Below are 14,865 nucleotides of genomic sequence, written 5' to 3'. Positions count from 1 at the left end.
GTGATTTTTTTTTTTTTTAGCCACCCGCATTGAACACAGTTTTCGAATACCCAGGTTTTAATTTTTTCGGCATGCTATTTATTATTTCTAAAAAAAATATTCCTTTTGATATAATGGTGAACTGAGGTTTTGCCAAAACCAACATTAAAATTTTTTCTGCGCTTTTCAACGGAATGTCTTCACACGGTGTAAAACTTGCAAATCCAGCAGGCAGTCCACAAAAAAAAAAAAAAAAAAACAGTATTTTGTGTGTTTTCTCTGTTTGTTTGTTTGTTTGTTAGTAGAGCCTCCCAGACCCTTAGACCAAATATTAAAACTCTATAACTTCGAAAAAAAAAAAACATTATTGCGACCTTTAATTTGGGTGACCATTGTTCAGATGTGACAAATCATATGTTGAACCAATTTTGAGGCAAATCAGTGTCTATGAAAATTTCGCTGGGGTTAACTTTTAAGCTTGACGTGCCCCGCAACTGCACCAATTTGCATTTCAGTTCCTTCCCCCGGAAGACTTCTACCGACCGGAACCGTATGCCCGCCTCCATCGTTTCCAAACCGACATTTCTAATCATTTTGTATAATCCCTCCAATCCGCGTAATTATGTCGTTATTGTTTTAACCCACCCCTCTCATTAATGCTCCGAACTTGGGGATAATTAAATCAACGTATAACTCCGCTTCGAGCGAAAATATTAAGATTCTTAAGATATTAAGATTCTTAAGATACCCTCAAGATTCTTCTTTTTTTTTTTTAATTCATCCGATGTTGACTTACATCTTGCAAATAAAATTGAGGCGGATAATGTCATTGCTGCTGGGCAGCCAATAGGCTTGCGTAAAGCATGGCAAGAAAATAAGCGGGAAGCGTCTAACATATATAACGTAATTCTCCAAGGTTTCTTTTTTTTTTTTTTAGTTTGGACGCAAAAAATGATAAAATCATAGTTCGGCTTAATAATAGACACTCACGTAAATCTACTCAAGCCATAAAGGGCTGAAACGCAAGCCGACCAGACTCAAACGAAGACGTGAGAGAGGACAGCTCGGGACTTCAAACAAATACAACAAAACACGCAAATAAGTTTTTAAAAAAAATATGAATGTGAAAAGGGAAAGAAAACGAACTCAAAACACGTCTAAAACAAAAACACACACACAAAAATACAGCTAGAATAGAAAAGCCCTGTGGGCAGTTATCGGCTGGAGAGATTTCCAGGGATTTAGGGGGAACAATTGGGCGGCACTTCTCTGTCGAATCCCCTCCACTTCCCTCTCTCCCTGCCTTTCCCCCATTTTGTGGCAGAAGGGGCCACGTCCCAGAGGTCCAGGACGGAGAAGGACGTGTCGTAGGACACGCGTGCTAAGGAGCCGTGCGGGAGGTCCCGATTCCAGAGCAACGCAACGTACGGCGCTGATGCGCGCACGAGGGGATAAGAGACAAAGGCGAAAGAAGGTTAAAATACTAGAGAGAGAGAGATATATATAAAAAGATAGAGAGAGAGAGACATGGGAGTTCTCCCCCTCTGCTGTCCCATCTGCGCACGTGCGCACGCGAGGAATGAGAAACCGAAGCCGTGAGAAACAAGAAGCCAATAAGAGAGTAAAAAAATTAGGACAAATAAAATGCAAAAACGGCCCCGAGTCGAGGTTGGCAGGCGTACTAGATTGACCAGACTGTTACTCTACGGCACAGATATATTTGTTCCCTCGCATGTGGCACCATCGTACGCGCTAAAGACGAAGCAGCTATCTCCGTTTTCTTCTCATTTTTTCTTCCTTTGCAGGAGTAATGTTTGTATTAATCTATAGACGCTTTTAAGCAGCTGTGCATGGACGCCGCCATAACCGACCTTCCAGTTTTTGTTTCCTCTTACTGCGTTTACTTCACTTCATTATTACCATAGCAGGCGAGGTTATTGCCATTTTAGATTCTCTTGTGTCCTTTTCCCCCGCATTGGCCACTGTAGAGGCTCGTCAACGCCCGTTTCAGTGGCTTGGTATCTCTAAAACGTCTATAGCCTCAGCAGACGAACGTGCAATGGCCACGTTTACGCGTGACTAATCCTCCCATTTTGACGGTTCATTCCGACAATCCACGGTTTTCAGAGAGGTTCCACGTGTGACTCAGCAAAACCTCGACGCATGCACTTTTAGGAAGTTCAAATTACAGCCATCAGATCACCGTAACAAATTTGAAATTATGCTTCATACTTGACGGACACAATGTCTCGTGCATAACACCCTGAAAACCTATGATTTCCGTTAGCTGGAATGGGATTCTACCGACTCACCTCTGCGCCTCACGCAGCGAGCGCGCCATCTCGTGGACGTCGCCGCACTCACATCTTTTCGCCCGCGAGACTTTTTCAGCTCGGCGCGGGAAAATCAAAATCCGTCTTTATTCCGAAGAAAAGCATCCTCGTCAAAGCGTGTCAATCGCTTCTGCGTGATGCACGTTGAGACACCAGCCCAGCAGCCGTATACGACTAATAGACTGATGTCCTTTAACACCACCACGATATTCTTCTGTAGATGAGAAATATAGCCAGAGAAGTATACTGCGCTAGCTAAATTTTTGATCAATGCAATATGAAAACCTTAGCCAGTTCCGTATGAGAAATCTAGCCAGTGCCGTATAAAAATTTAAGCCAGTGCAGTATGATAATTTTAGCCAGTAGAGTATGAGAAATTTAGCAAGTGTAGTACAGACTGCACTGACTAAATTTTTTCATCTGCAGCGGAGATGCCAGATGTCTATTGGGGCCGACTAACTCCTGGCTGTCGAAATGTAGATAAAACTCAAATACTTATAAAATAAACAATAATATTATTGAATTGGTTAGGTGCCGGGAGTCACCGCCCAATCATAAGTGCCCGGTCGTATGCAGCCCTCCCTTCATCCAAGAGAGAAATGCGCGTGAGCATTAATAAATGTTTCTATATCGCAGCAGGAAAACGAACGACATAAGTGCAAGGAGTCACCGAAGTAGTACACGCAAACATCCTGGACGCCGATCAAGAAGACGTTGGTACAATTGTCTTACGAAGAAAAATACATGCCGGTCACGCTCAACCCGAGGGAATCGCCCGTCCTCGCATGCGTGATGTCAAGCAGTCAAGCGCTTTTAGGAGCTCTGTGCTTAGACTCGCGTGCAGTTCTCAAGACCGCGTGCGGCTCTTTCGTAATTCACGTTTAATTGGTCACCATCATCCGTACACCAGAGGAAAGTATCGTCAGAAGAAAAGCAACAAAAAAAAAAGTTGTCAGAACTAAGTGCTACGAGGATGTCGTAAATGCTCATTTCACGAGATCTAGGTATAATTAGTACAACTGTTCGCGTGTGCATAGTTGCTGTTGTGCCTCTACGGGATTTGAGAAGACTGTCGTCCTCCGTTTCGATCGGAATTGTCTTCCGCAATTTATGGGATTCCGTTGTTTTTCTTTATGCTAAATACTGTCACTGGAAGCCTAGTGGTGACGATTTGTGACGGGGTACAAATAAAAACCGAAAAACAGGTGAAAACAAAAAGGAGGGGGTTCTGGACTCGTGGGCGCTGATCACGCTCGAAGTGGTCCTCTTTCTTTCTTTTTTTTTTTTTTTTTGTGATTGATTTTTTTACTTGGTCGGTATTCAACTGTCCCCGCGTTTCCTAATTGTTAAAAAAACAAAAAACGATTCGTCATTTTGTGAATCCGCGTAATTAGCGTTCGGGAATCATTAGGCTCGCCCGACCGACTCTTCAACTCGAGACGATTTAAACGAAGATCGGATGACCAAGTGTAAAAACGTAGAAAAAAAGAAAAAAGAAAAAGGGACGCGAAAGTGATGATGACAAGAGAAATCACGCGAGAATTCATTTTGGTCAGGCACCAAGGTCAACGTGCAGCTCCAAAGTATAGGCGTCTGTTGTCACCAGGTTCAGAGGCACCATAGGCCGTTTTCGTGGTACAGTTGCCATGTTAGATTATGACGTAGTCTGGTTGGGTGACAAAAAATACAAGAGATAGTTTAGACAAAACTACATTAAAAATACATTATTGCCGTAAAGAAGTAGAACTACTGGCACGAGCACCTTGAATTTTAGATTCTTCCAATCGGAAAATGACGTAATATGCTATTTGGCCCCAACTCAGCTGCGTCAAAATTTAACGTGGCGGCCTCCACAAGAAAAAACGGCCTATGCCATTAAGCAGGGGTCTAAACAAAGCCCGGCTTCCAGAGATCTTCCGACCGGTCCTTCCAACGAAGCCCGGCCCGCTTCCAGCAAGCCCGCTGCTACCGCGGCGCAAAAATAAATAGGCGCAGGAAAACGGCGTCGCGACTCGCACCAACCGCGTAAACAAAGTTACTTAGTGACAAATTCGCTCAGGCTAAGAAAAGTAGTCGAGGGAAAAGGGGTGCTGGGGAGAAGGAAGCGAGCGGAATGCTGGAGAGGAGAGAGGGAAACCTCCTCCTCTCTCCAGCGTTCCGTCTGCTTCCTCCTGCTCAGCCTCCTTTTCCCTCGAGAACTTTTCTGAACCTGTACCACTCCTCGCCCCCCCCCCCCCCCCCCCCCAAAACCGATTACGTGTTAACACATCCATCGAGCCAGTACATCCACCGAGCCATTACATCCATCGATGGATGTAATGGCACGGTGGATAAACTAGCTCGTTGGGTCTGTTGACATGTGTATGGATGTAGTTGCTCGATGGGCGTAGTTGCTCGATGGATGTAATTGCTCATGCTATCCGTTACGACACCTAGCGTCCAATACATCCATCGTGCTAACGCATCCATAGAAGCAAAGATGGCCGCCACTGGGTCTTTTTTTGCGTTGTCGCATTCTTATGTGGAGCGCAAGTTCGTCTACTTCTTTTGCAGGGATTGCGTTGACGTCACAACGCCGAGCTCTCTTTGGTTCCCATTGAAGGACAGTGGGTAGACCTCGAGGCAGCTTGCTTTGAGGTCTAACCACTGTCCTTCCAATCAAAGCCAATCAGAGCTCGGCGTGTTTCTGACGTCAACGCGACCCCTTCGCAAGAAGCAGACGATTTGCTCTCCGCGTGGGCTCGAAGGAGCCACAAGGAACAAACGATAAGCCCCAGAACGTTAGTATATCCCAATTAAATTCTATAAGACATTCAGATTTATTTTTCTCAGAGTAAATAAAAGGTATGATTGTGTGTACCGTCTTAATTCTATAATAAAATTTATATTTAGTTAATTGTGAGGGTGAAAAAAGGTAGTAACTAAAGTTTGATCACTGTGGAAACAACGAGACGACGATGCATGTTCGACTTTGGAAACGCCGAGGGCCGCAGAAAGTGCATGCCGCACAAAGGGTCCTTTTACTCACTTTTGTATATGCAATTTAGCGTGCAACTCTTCAAAATAATGGGAACTCTTATACAGCATAGTTAAACGAAGAAATAAACCTGCGTGATTGATGGATGTGATGGCATGTTTTTGGAAGAAACTGCTCGATGGATGTGATGACACGTTGGATGTTACGGCACGATGGATGTAATGACACGCTTTTGGACGAGGTTGCTCGATGGATGTGATGGCGCGGTGGATGTAATGGCACGTGGATGTAACGGCCTGATGGATGTAATGGCTCATGGGATGAACTGGCCAAAAATGGATGTAACGGCACGATGATGTGCTGGCACTATAGATGTACGGTACGATGGATCTAACGGCACGAAATTGGACGTAATGGACCTTTTCCGAGAAGCGTTCTGCGCACGCGCGAGCGCCCGATGCCAAGCGCTGGAAGTCGGAACGAAAAATCGAGGAAATTCGGAATGAGGCTATAGATCGACGAGTAGAGCACGTAATTGCAGCATATATATAATTGTGTTACACAAAAAAAAGAAAGTGCACGGAAAGAAAAGCACGACGTTTGGGTGGACGCTATGTATTTCCCTCTTTAAAGTCGCGTTGGGCACGCGACGCTGCTCAGAGAGCAAAGCAACTGGCAGCGTAGCTCCCAGTATCGATTAGTAGCGCAGGTAGTTCACTTCCTCGATTTTTAGTTCGTGCATCCACCGCCTGGTGCCGTCGGTATTTGGAAAAGGTCCATTGCTCGATGAATGTGTTAGCCCCCAACCCCCCCCCCCCCCCCCCCAAACCCACTTCCTTCAAACAAAAATAACATAAGGCGTGCCCTCTCATTATAATATTCATTCGAGATTCTCATTATCAGCATCACTATTTCATTTATATTTGGGTAACGACGTAGGTTAAAATTATCTTTCGTTCTCTGTGTCATATCTATCGCATATAGTCAGCATTTGTTCTATTATTCTCTTTCGTTTTCTGCCAATTGTGAACACGCTAAGTATGCGTGGTGAGATTTCTGGGTCCCAATTATTGTGTAATATTATAATTAGCTATACTCGTTTGCACTTAAAAAAAAAAAAAAAAGTTTTGCGCATTGTCCATACGCCGCGCGAAGTAGTGCTTACAAGATTTGGTTGCTGGAGGAAGAAACGATTCTTTTGGCGTTTGAAATATGCATGTCTTGACGAGATAGTATAAGTCTAATCTAAGACACCATCTACATATATCTTAATTCTCTACATAAATGGAGGAAAAAAGACGACGAAGTGTTCCCACGCCGAAGCACATTCTCATCGCTCTTCAATATTTAGTTAGATAACTATTCTTAAATTGAACCTGCCGGTAGTGAGGTCACCCACCATCGACCTGAACGACGCCATGGCCACGGGGGACGGGGTTCAACCGCCCCCCGATCACCAAACGGCTACTGTCAGCGGCTTGGTCCTTTCAGCTGCGACGGTCCAGCCACCTGCGTTACTGAATGGCAAGTACACAGACGAGGACGGATCTTTGACGCCCGAAACTAAAATGTGTATCGACTCCCTGACCCCCGGACAACAATTTCCTAGTTTTACTGACACAGAAAATGGCTCTACCACAGATGACGAAGGTTTCACTCTTGTGAAGTACAAGAAAGCAAAGAAACGGTGTCATGAGGCCAAGTCACTATCCTCGAGCAGCAGTACGATCATATCTGTAGACTCAAAGAAATCGTCTCTTACTGTCATCTTCACGCCAGTAGACCAAACAAAAGTGATCACCAAATTAAACCAACTAAGACTGTCAGAGCTGCTTGAGTCGAAAGCGCCCGGCTCCATAATTCAGATCAGACCGAACTACAGGCTCAACTTGATATCTGTCGATATACGAAATAATGACGGCCTGTCATCTCTCCTGAAGGTGACCTCTCTGTTGGGTATCTCTGTCAGACCCTTTGAGCCCCGTTCCCAAGCCCAGGCAACTGGAGTCATCAGAGGAGTCGATACCAACATCGACAGTGCCGAAATTCATGCACAGCTAAAGGCCAACAACAACGCATCGGTTACATCGGTTCGTCGAATGGGTACGTCCACCGCAGTAGCCATAACTGTCTCGTCGTCAAGACTTCCTGAGTACGTTCTCCTCGGTCTAGTACGCCACAAGGTAGAGCCATTTTTGGAAAAGCCAGTTCAATGCCATCAATGCTGTCATTTTGGACACGTTAGGTCCACTTGCCGTAACTCTCCAACGTGTTCACGTTGCGCCGGACCACACCAGCGAAATGACTGTGATGCTGATACAACGACATTTCGGTGCTGTAACTGTGGTAAAGAACACGAAGCGACATCGCATCAATGTGCAAAATGGAAACATGAGTTAGAAATACGTCACCAAAGACAAGTAGCTGGGAGCACATCACCCGCTAAACCTGCCCAGGACACGATCAACGGTGTTCTTGAACAAAACAGACCTGGCCTACTAGATCCTCAACGCGATGCGCGAATCCTTAAGAATACAAAGCCGAACACCGGCTCCACTGGATACATTGAGCAACAGACGACAAATACTTCTATGAAGGACAAAGCCTCGTCTCAACAAGGACGCTCGACTGATGTTCCTGAGTCCCGAAAGCGTACTCAAGGCCGGTGGCAAATACCTCAAAAACAACCTTACAAAGACGCGCTGGTAGGAACGTTATCAAGAAAACAAGAGTCAAGACCTGAAAAAGACCCTCCTTCTTCGCCAGAAGCAACATCTGGGATCTGGTCAACAATTATCATCATTGCAGAAAGTCGCATACGACAGTATCTCACCCAGTGCACGTCCCCAGTGGCTCACCTTGCTCTGCAAGCATTAGATATTTTTTTCCCAATTTTAATTAATTTAATAAGCTAGAATATGGACATATCAACAACTGCCGCGCACTAAGATGTGCACTGCCTCAATTGAAGAACTAATTAGTGACTCAACACTATTCCAATGGAATGCAAGAGGACTCCAGTCAAACATGTCAGATTTTCGACAATTCACACATCATCATCACTTCCCTATAATTGTAATATGCGAACCAAACCTTCCAAAAGATTTTAGGCTCTCAGGGTACGAGATTTTCACATCCCTGCGGTCAAATGGACCCAGTCGAGTTATGCTTGCTATACGCAAAGACCTTACATATGTCAATCATCTCATTACACCCCATGCAGGCAATGAATACGTATCTGCCACAGTAAGAAACGGCAATCGCTCATTTTCAGTTATAGCGGCCTACATATCACCACGTGCAAAATTTGATGGCGCGCACTTTGAAGTTGTAATGAACAACTGCGCTCTCCCTTACATCCTGTCAGGCGATTTCAACGCTCACCATCCCATTTGGGGAGGTACTCATATAAACAATCGAGGCAGAAAACTTTTAGACTCTTTGAACTTACACAGCCTAAACATATTGAACGATAGTAGTCCCACATACCTACGCGGCACTACATACAGTAGCTGCCTCGACCTAACTTTCGTCTCTCAAGAACTGGTGCCTTATAGCTTGTGGTTTACTGATATCGAAACACGCGGCAGTGACCATATCCCAACTTACACCATCCTGAAGGGATTTTCAAGCCGAAAAATTCGCCACACTATTCGTCGTACAAATTGGCAAGCCTACCAAACATCAATGGAGTCTTTCTGCGAGTCTTCTACTAACCTTCAAGACTTCAGTGCTGCTGTTGCTGTTGCTGCCAAAAGTGAAACGAGAGGCTACAATCTTCCTGCGACCCGGACTGCAATCGATGGGGAATATGAACATCTACGTGCTAAGCGTCGTCGCTCGGAAAGACGGTACCGAAGGACCAAAGATATGAAGGATCTACGCGAATCTCGCCGCACGCAGAAAAAAATAGGTCGATACCTACAGAAACTAGGAAGGGTCAAATGGAGGACGAATTGCTCAAAGTTAGATCCAAGGAAACCTCTTACGGGAGTCTGGCGTATGGCGCGTGGACAACGGACACCTCAACAGCAACGATATCCGTTCCGTGCTTTATCTCTGCGCCTAAGCGTGACTGAGATGGAGGTCGCCGAGAACTTCTGCAGCCGTCTCACCCAACAGCCGGCGGGTTCTAATTTATCGTTTGGTCCCATGCAAGCAATCGCGCCACCGTCGTCCGACGACAGAATGAATTTTCCCTTTCGGCCAGATAAACTCCAGGCAGCTTTGGCTACAGTGAAGCGGACCTCGGCTCCGGGACCCGACGACGTTACGTATAGCGCCCTTGCCAACCTAGGCCCACGAGGTCAAAAACAACTTCTTGATTTGTTCAACAATTCATGGGAAACGGGTCAGGTACCATCAGTATGGAAGAAGGGGCGTATCATACCCATTCTCAAACCAGGAAAGTCGCCTTACGACATATCATCTTATAGACCAATAGCTTTATCAAGCTGCATGGGGAAGCTAATGGAGAAAATGGTAAATTATCGCCTTGAATGGTACCTAGAAAATACCGATCAGTACCCGGACGTAATGTCTGGATTTCGACGTGAACGAAGTTCTTTGGACAACGTCATAGACCTCGTCACCTTTGTAGAACAAAACAAGATGGAACGACGAATAACTACAGCCGTCTTCCTTGATGTCATGGGCGCATACGACAATGTGACCCATGAGGCCGTTCTAAATGCGGTAGAGGAACTTGGAATTGGTGGTCGCATGTTCTCCTGGTTAGAGAGCTACCTCACAGGAAGATCTATATATATGTCAACGTACGACGGAAATACAAGTTCTCACATCCTCACAAAAGGCGTACCACAAGGCGGGGTATTAAGCCCAATTTTGTTTAATATGGTTTTGATAAATCTAATCCGCGAATTACCAACCACGGTACATGCATCTATTTATGCTGATGACATTTGTATCTGGGCGACCGGTGTCACACGTCCTCAAATACGGGCGAGACTCCAAAGCGCTCTGAAAGTTACCCATAAGTATCTCATCGAGCGTGGACTTCAAATATCAACTTCCAAATCAGCTGCAATTACGTTCTCCCGCAAGTTAATGGACAGATACCCTATTACTATCTGTGGAGAAAAAATTCCGTACGTCCGGAAGCATACGTTTCTAGGAATAACTTTGGATCGAGGCTTAACGTGGACGCCTCATGTATCCCGACTTAAAATGAAGCTGACATCCATAGTGCATTTTATGCGATTCATCAGTGGCACAACATGGGGCGCAACTGTTGGTTGCCTACAGCGACTTTTCGAAGCCTTCTTCCTCGGACTTCTGAGCTACACCTTACCGGTTATCAACAACACCTGCATTACCAATATACGAGCCCTCCAAAGCATCCAGGCGCAAGCTCTACGAGCCTGTTTAGGGCTACCCCGCTCTGCTTCGACGCCCGGGACCATTGCGGAGGCTCGCAGGTTCCCAATTAAAGCATACATGATACAAGAGACATTGCGGTTGCACTTGAGGCACCTTACACAACATTCTCGCCATCACTTAGCAACGTTACCAACAAACAGACCAAAGTCCAGCTTCTCCAGAACGATAAGAAAGCACGATGCTACTCTAAATAATTTCAATCGACCATCTATTAAGAGCATACCGCCATGGACATTCTTGACTCCAGAAGTAGTGCCGTACATCAAAGGCATTCATAAGAAGTCATCAACTCCACTGCCTGTACTTAAACAACTGGCATTAAGGGTCATAAATGAAACATATGGCTCGACGACACATGTATACACCGACGGGTCCTCTTCTGAAGAACGAGCTGGAGCTGGGATTGTAATACCCGCCCACAGTAATTCCTCCAGTTTTGAAATAGGACACAAAACGACATCAACGGCATCTGAGCTAGCGGCCATACGAGAGGCAGTAAGGTACATCCTATGTCAGGCACCCCAAAACTGGACCATCTTCAGTGACTCAAGACCAGCGCTACAAATAATCCAGTCTTCTATGAAAAATAATGCGTACGACTTTCTGGCATACCAAATCTTCTGCACCTGCCACCGGGCCCTCCTGCAGGGTTATCACATAACTCTTCAGTGGATACCAGGTCATTGTGGTGTCGCCGGCAATGAGGCAGCAGATAGTGCAGCAAAATCAACCAGTAACGGCAAGAAAACTTGCATACCCTACTCCAGATGGGACACGAAAATTCTGGTTAAAGACGTGGCAAAAGAAATTTCACAAAACTACTGGATGAATCCACATTACCACCATCCCAGGCTATACTCCCTTGATCCCCAACTTGCATTCCGCGTTCCATCTGGACTTTCAAGACAGCTAGAGGCGGTCCTGCACCGACTGAGGCTTGGTGTGGCATATACACCGCAGTTCCTTTATCGGATTCAAAGGAGAGATTCCGCGAACTGTCCAAGCTGCGAAGTTGAAGGGACAATTCAACACATCCTGTGTGAATGTGATAAATTTAACGAGGATCGACAAGTGCTGGAACAGACATTAATGGCGTTGGACTCGCGGCCTTTCTGCTCATCAAAAGTGCTTGGTGCCTGGGACACAACTCACCAATTCATGAAGGCCACGAAGGCCTTGGTAATGTTCCTCACGAACACAGAATTATCAGACACTTTGTAGGGTGCTTAAAAATGCCTGTGAGATTTTAATCAATTGTACCATTGCTCACCCTCATTGACAACTTCACCTCATCTTTCTTCCTCATTGTCATACCTTTTCTTCCGCCTCCCCCTTCTCCCCAGTACAGAGTAGCCAACCAGAACCTACGTTCAGGTTAACCTCTCTGTCCTTCCTTAATAAACCCTTCTCTCTCTCTCTACATAAATGGGTAAATTTGTAAGTCTCCAAGTAAAATCTAACTTTTTTTTTTTTTTTACTGCGGTTGTTAGGTTAAAACGAGTATAGATATTGGTTTTCAAAAATAAAGTTTATTTATTCATTCACCTTAGATTATTTTTTTTATTTTTTACTAGGACTTTCAATTTCGCATTTATTTGCTTCTCTGGAATGATTAATTTAGTGTTTCTCGATTTATTTTTGCTTATTTATTTTACGGCCCTCGAGACAGCGACAGATCTCCGATCCGGCTCCTTAGCCAAACAGTCTGGAGACCCCTGCCATGTAAGTCACCGACAACCTAAGAAACGCATGACGTAGCGAGTCTCTAGCATCTTCACTCCGCAGCCAATGAGGCTCTGGTCTATAGACCAACACGCAACTCTGACGTCAAGCAACTGCGGTGGCGCCGTTATCGACGGGGCGCATGAGCAGATCGACGTATCTCTTGACGCGGATCTGGTTGTTTGTCAGTTCACAGTGTTAACTCGCGGAATTGTCAAACAATAGACCAGTTGGTCTGTCGATAGACCGATTTGTATATTGTTGCCTTTGTCGTGCATGCTCTGCCTGCACGTGCGCTAGAAGCGCTCGAGGCTCTCGAGACGCGGAAATGTTATTCAAAGTAGAAAACTCCAGCTGCGCGAGGTGGTACGACTAGTGCCACTAAATAAGCTACGCTTCAGAATAACGACACTCGGCCATATTGTGTCTGAAAAACATGGTTGTCAGTTATCTGAAGCTTTATCTGAAATCACAGGAAACGCTTTTCCGCCTTCAACAAATGTTTAAACAGTTCGCGACAGAGCAAAGCAATATTACATGACCTTCCTAACACTGAATCTAATGCTGAGGAAGTCGCACTTTTGAATCACGACGATCGGCAGTTGCGTCTGCTCTGCGTACGAGCCGAAATGGCGGCGCCCACAGCACTGTCAGGGAATGCAGTGACGATACTCTAAGCGCAGCTCATTTAGTGGCTCTCGGTACGACTAAGAAAACCTCCCTGCCGTTTCCACTTTTGTCAGTGAGTGTATATCATATTGCCTCAATGTCTCGTTCCTGTTTAAACCTTTAAAAAAAAAAGAAAAAAAGAAACTGTTTGCGTTTCCTTCAAACACAAATTTGAATCTTAACTTTTGTAGGCAAAAGAGAGCGACAGTGACCGATGATGCCAGCTACCTTTGCCAGTTTGTGAGTTAGAAATCCTATATGTTGATCCCATTGCATAAACTCTGAAAAAAATATGCCTAGCGTTTTATGATGACTTACTATTTCAATTTCCCTGTTTCCTAACTTAAGAGCATAACTAGCATCAATGTGTTTATTTACAGGTCTGAAAACAATCGCTTTTGTTTTGGTAGTATTTATTTCGAGGCCATTTTTTCTGACCATAAAAGAAACTTTTCTAAGATAACATTACCTTTAATAATCAGTTCATCGATATTCGTCGCAGAAATAAAAATACTAGAATCATCTGCATACATTATAAAACGTGAGTGTTGACAAATATTGACGATGACATTTATGTACACATTGAACAGAAGTGGGCCAAGTATGCTGCCCTGTGGAACACCAGACTTCAATAGTTGCAAAAATGAGGTATGGCCATTTATTGAGACACACTGTTTGCGATGTTGTAGATATGACTGAATGAGTGCCAAAGACGTGCCCCGTACACCATAACAGGAAAGTTTATCAAGAAGCGTTGCATGGTTAACAGAGTCGAAAGCTTTGCTAAAGTCAATAAAAAGTCCCTGTTGGTAGAGCGGCGTCACCGACGCCGACGCAGACGACATACTCTGTTGCCTGCCCGCTTCGCCTATCGGAAGATGGCGCCATAAGTAAATAGCGTAGCTAGCTTGGGCGTCAGCGAACGCGCCCGACGTTGACTTTGGACATGTAGGCGTATAAAATCTTTGGGACGATGCCACCAACAAACATTGATTCAACTGTGAATCCAAAATAAACTTTAGCGCCCCCTCAGCAGGCCGCAACTTTGTAGCGTGTCTAACGAAAACCCACGCACGCCGCGAGGCTTGATCAAAATCACTTGCAGAATTCCTCAGTCTGTCAGGATACCTTACGTCAAACCAACCATAATATTTTAAATTAAAAAAAAAAAAAAAAAAAAAACTTACTGTGGTTAGGAACATATGTTTGTAGTTGATTTTTATTAAACGGCGACGCTCGAAGCAGTCGAGCGTGCGTCGACTGATTCATCATGGGTTCGAGCGCAAAAGCCCCTTTTGATTTTGGCGCCTCAGGACACCGGAATGAAAACTAGCCGGAGTAGCCGGTACCACAGCGCCGTATTTTAAAAATATGTTAAAATACTTTGTTTTATTTACAAATACGCTTTCATAAATCTCGTTTATTGCTTGTGAACTCTGAATATATGAAGGCGTATTATTATTTAAACAAAACAGTCGTGAAAGTTCTCAGAGTTTTCTCAATGCGTTTCCAACACTCAAGTCATCGAAGAGTCCAGTTCTAAATTGAACAAAGATTATAAATGTATATTTTCTTTGCTTAACTGATTGACATGTAAAAGTTGCAGCTTCGTTTACGTTGTGCATAAGTCGGTTAAAATGTTACTGCCCAAACCTTGTTCTTTTTTCTTTTTTTTTTTTTTTTTCGAAGCAGGAAAGGCCGATGCCAAAGAAGACTGCGAAATACCGATAACTGCTACAATTGAACAAATTATGTGATTTGCTTGATAAATAGAGCTTTTCGGGT

The sequence above is a fragment of the Ixodes scapularis genome, unplaced genomic scaffold (genome assembly GCF_016920785.2).
Source record: "Ixodes scapularis isolate PalLabHiFi unplaced genomic scaffold, ASM1692078v2 PGA_scaffold10__122_contigs__length_95168666, whole genome shotgun sequence".
Classification (NCBI taxonomy): Eukaryota; Metazoa; Arthropoda; class Arachnida; order Ixodida; family Ixodidae; genus Ixodes; species Ixodes scapularis.
The sequence above is the reverse complement of the archived record's forward strand: the minus strand, read 5'-3'. Positions refer to the sequence as shown.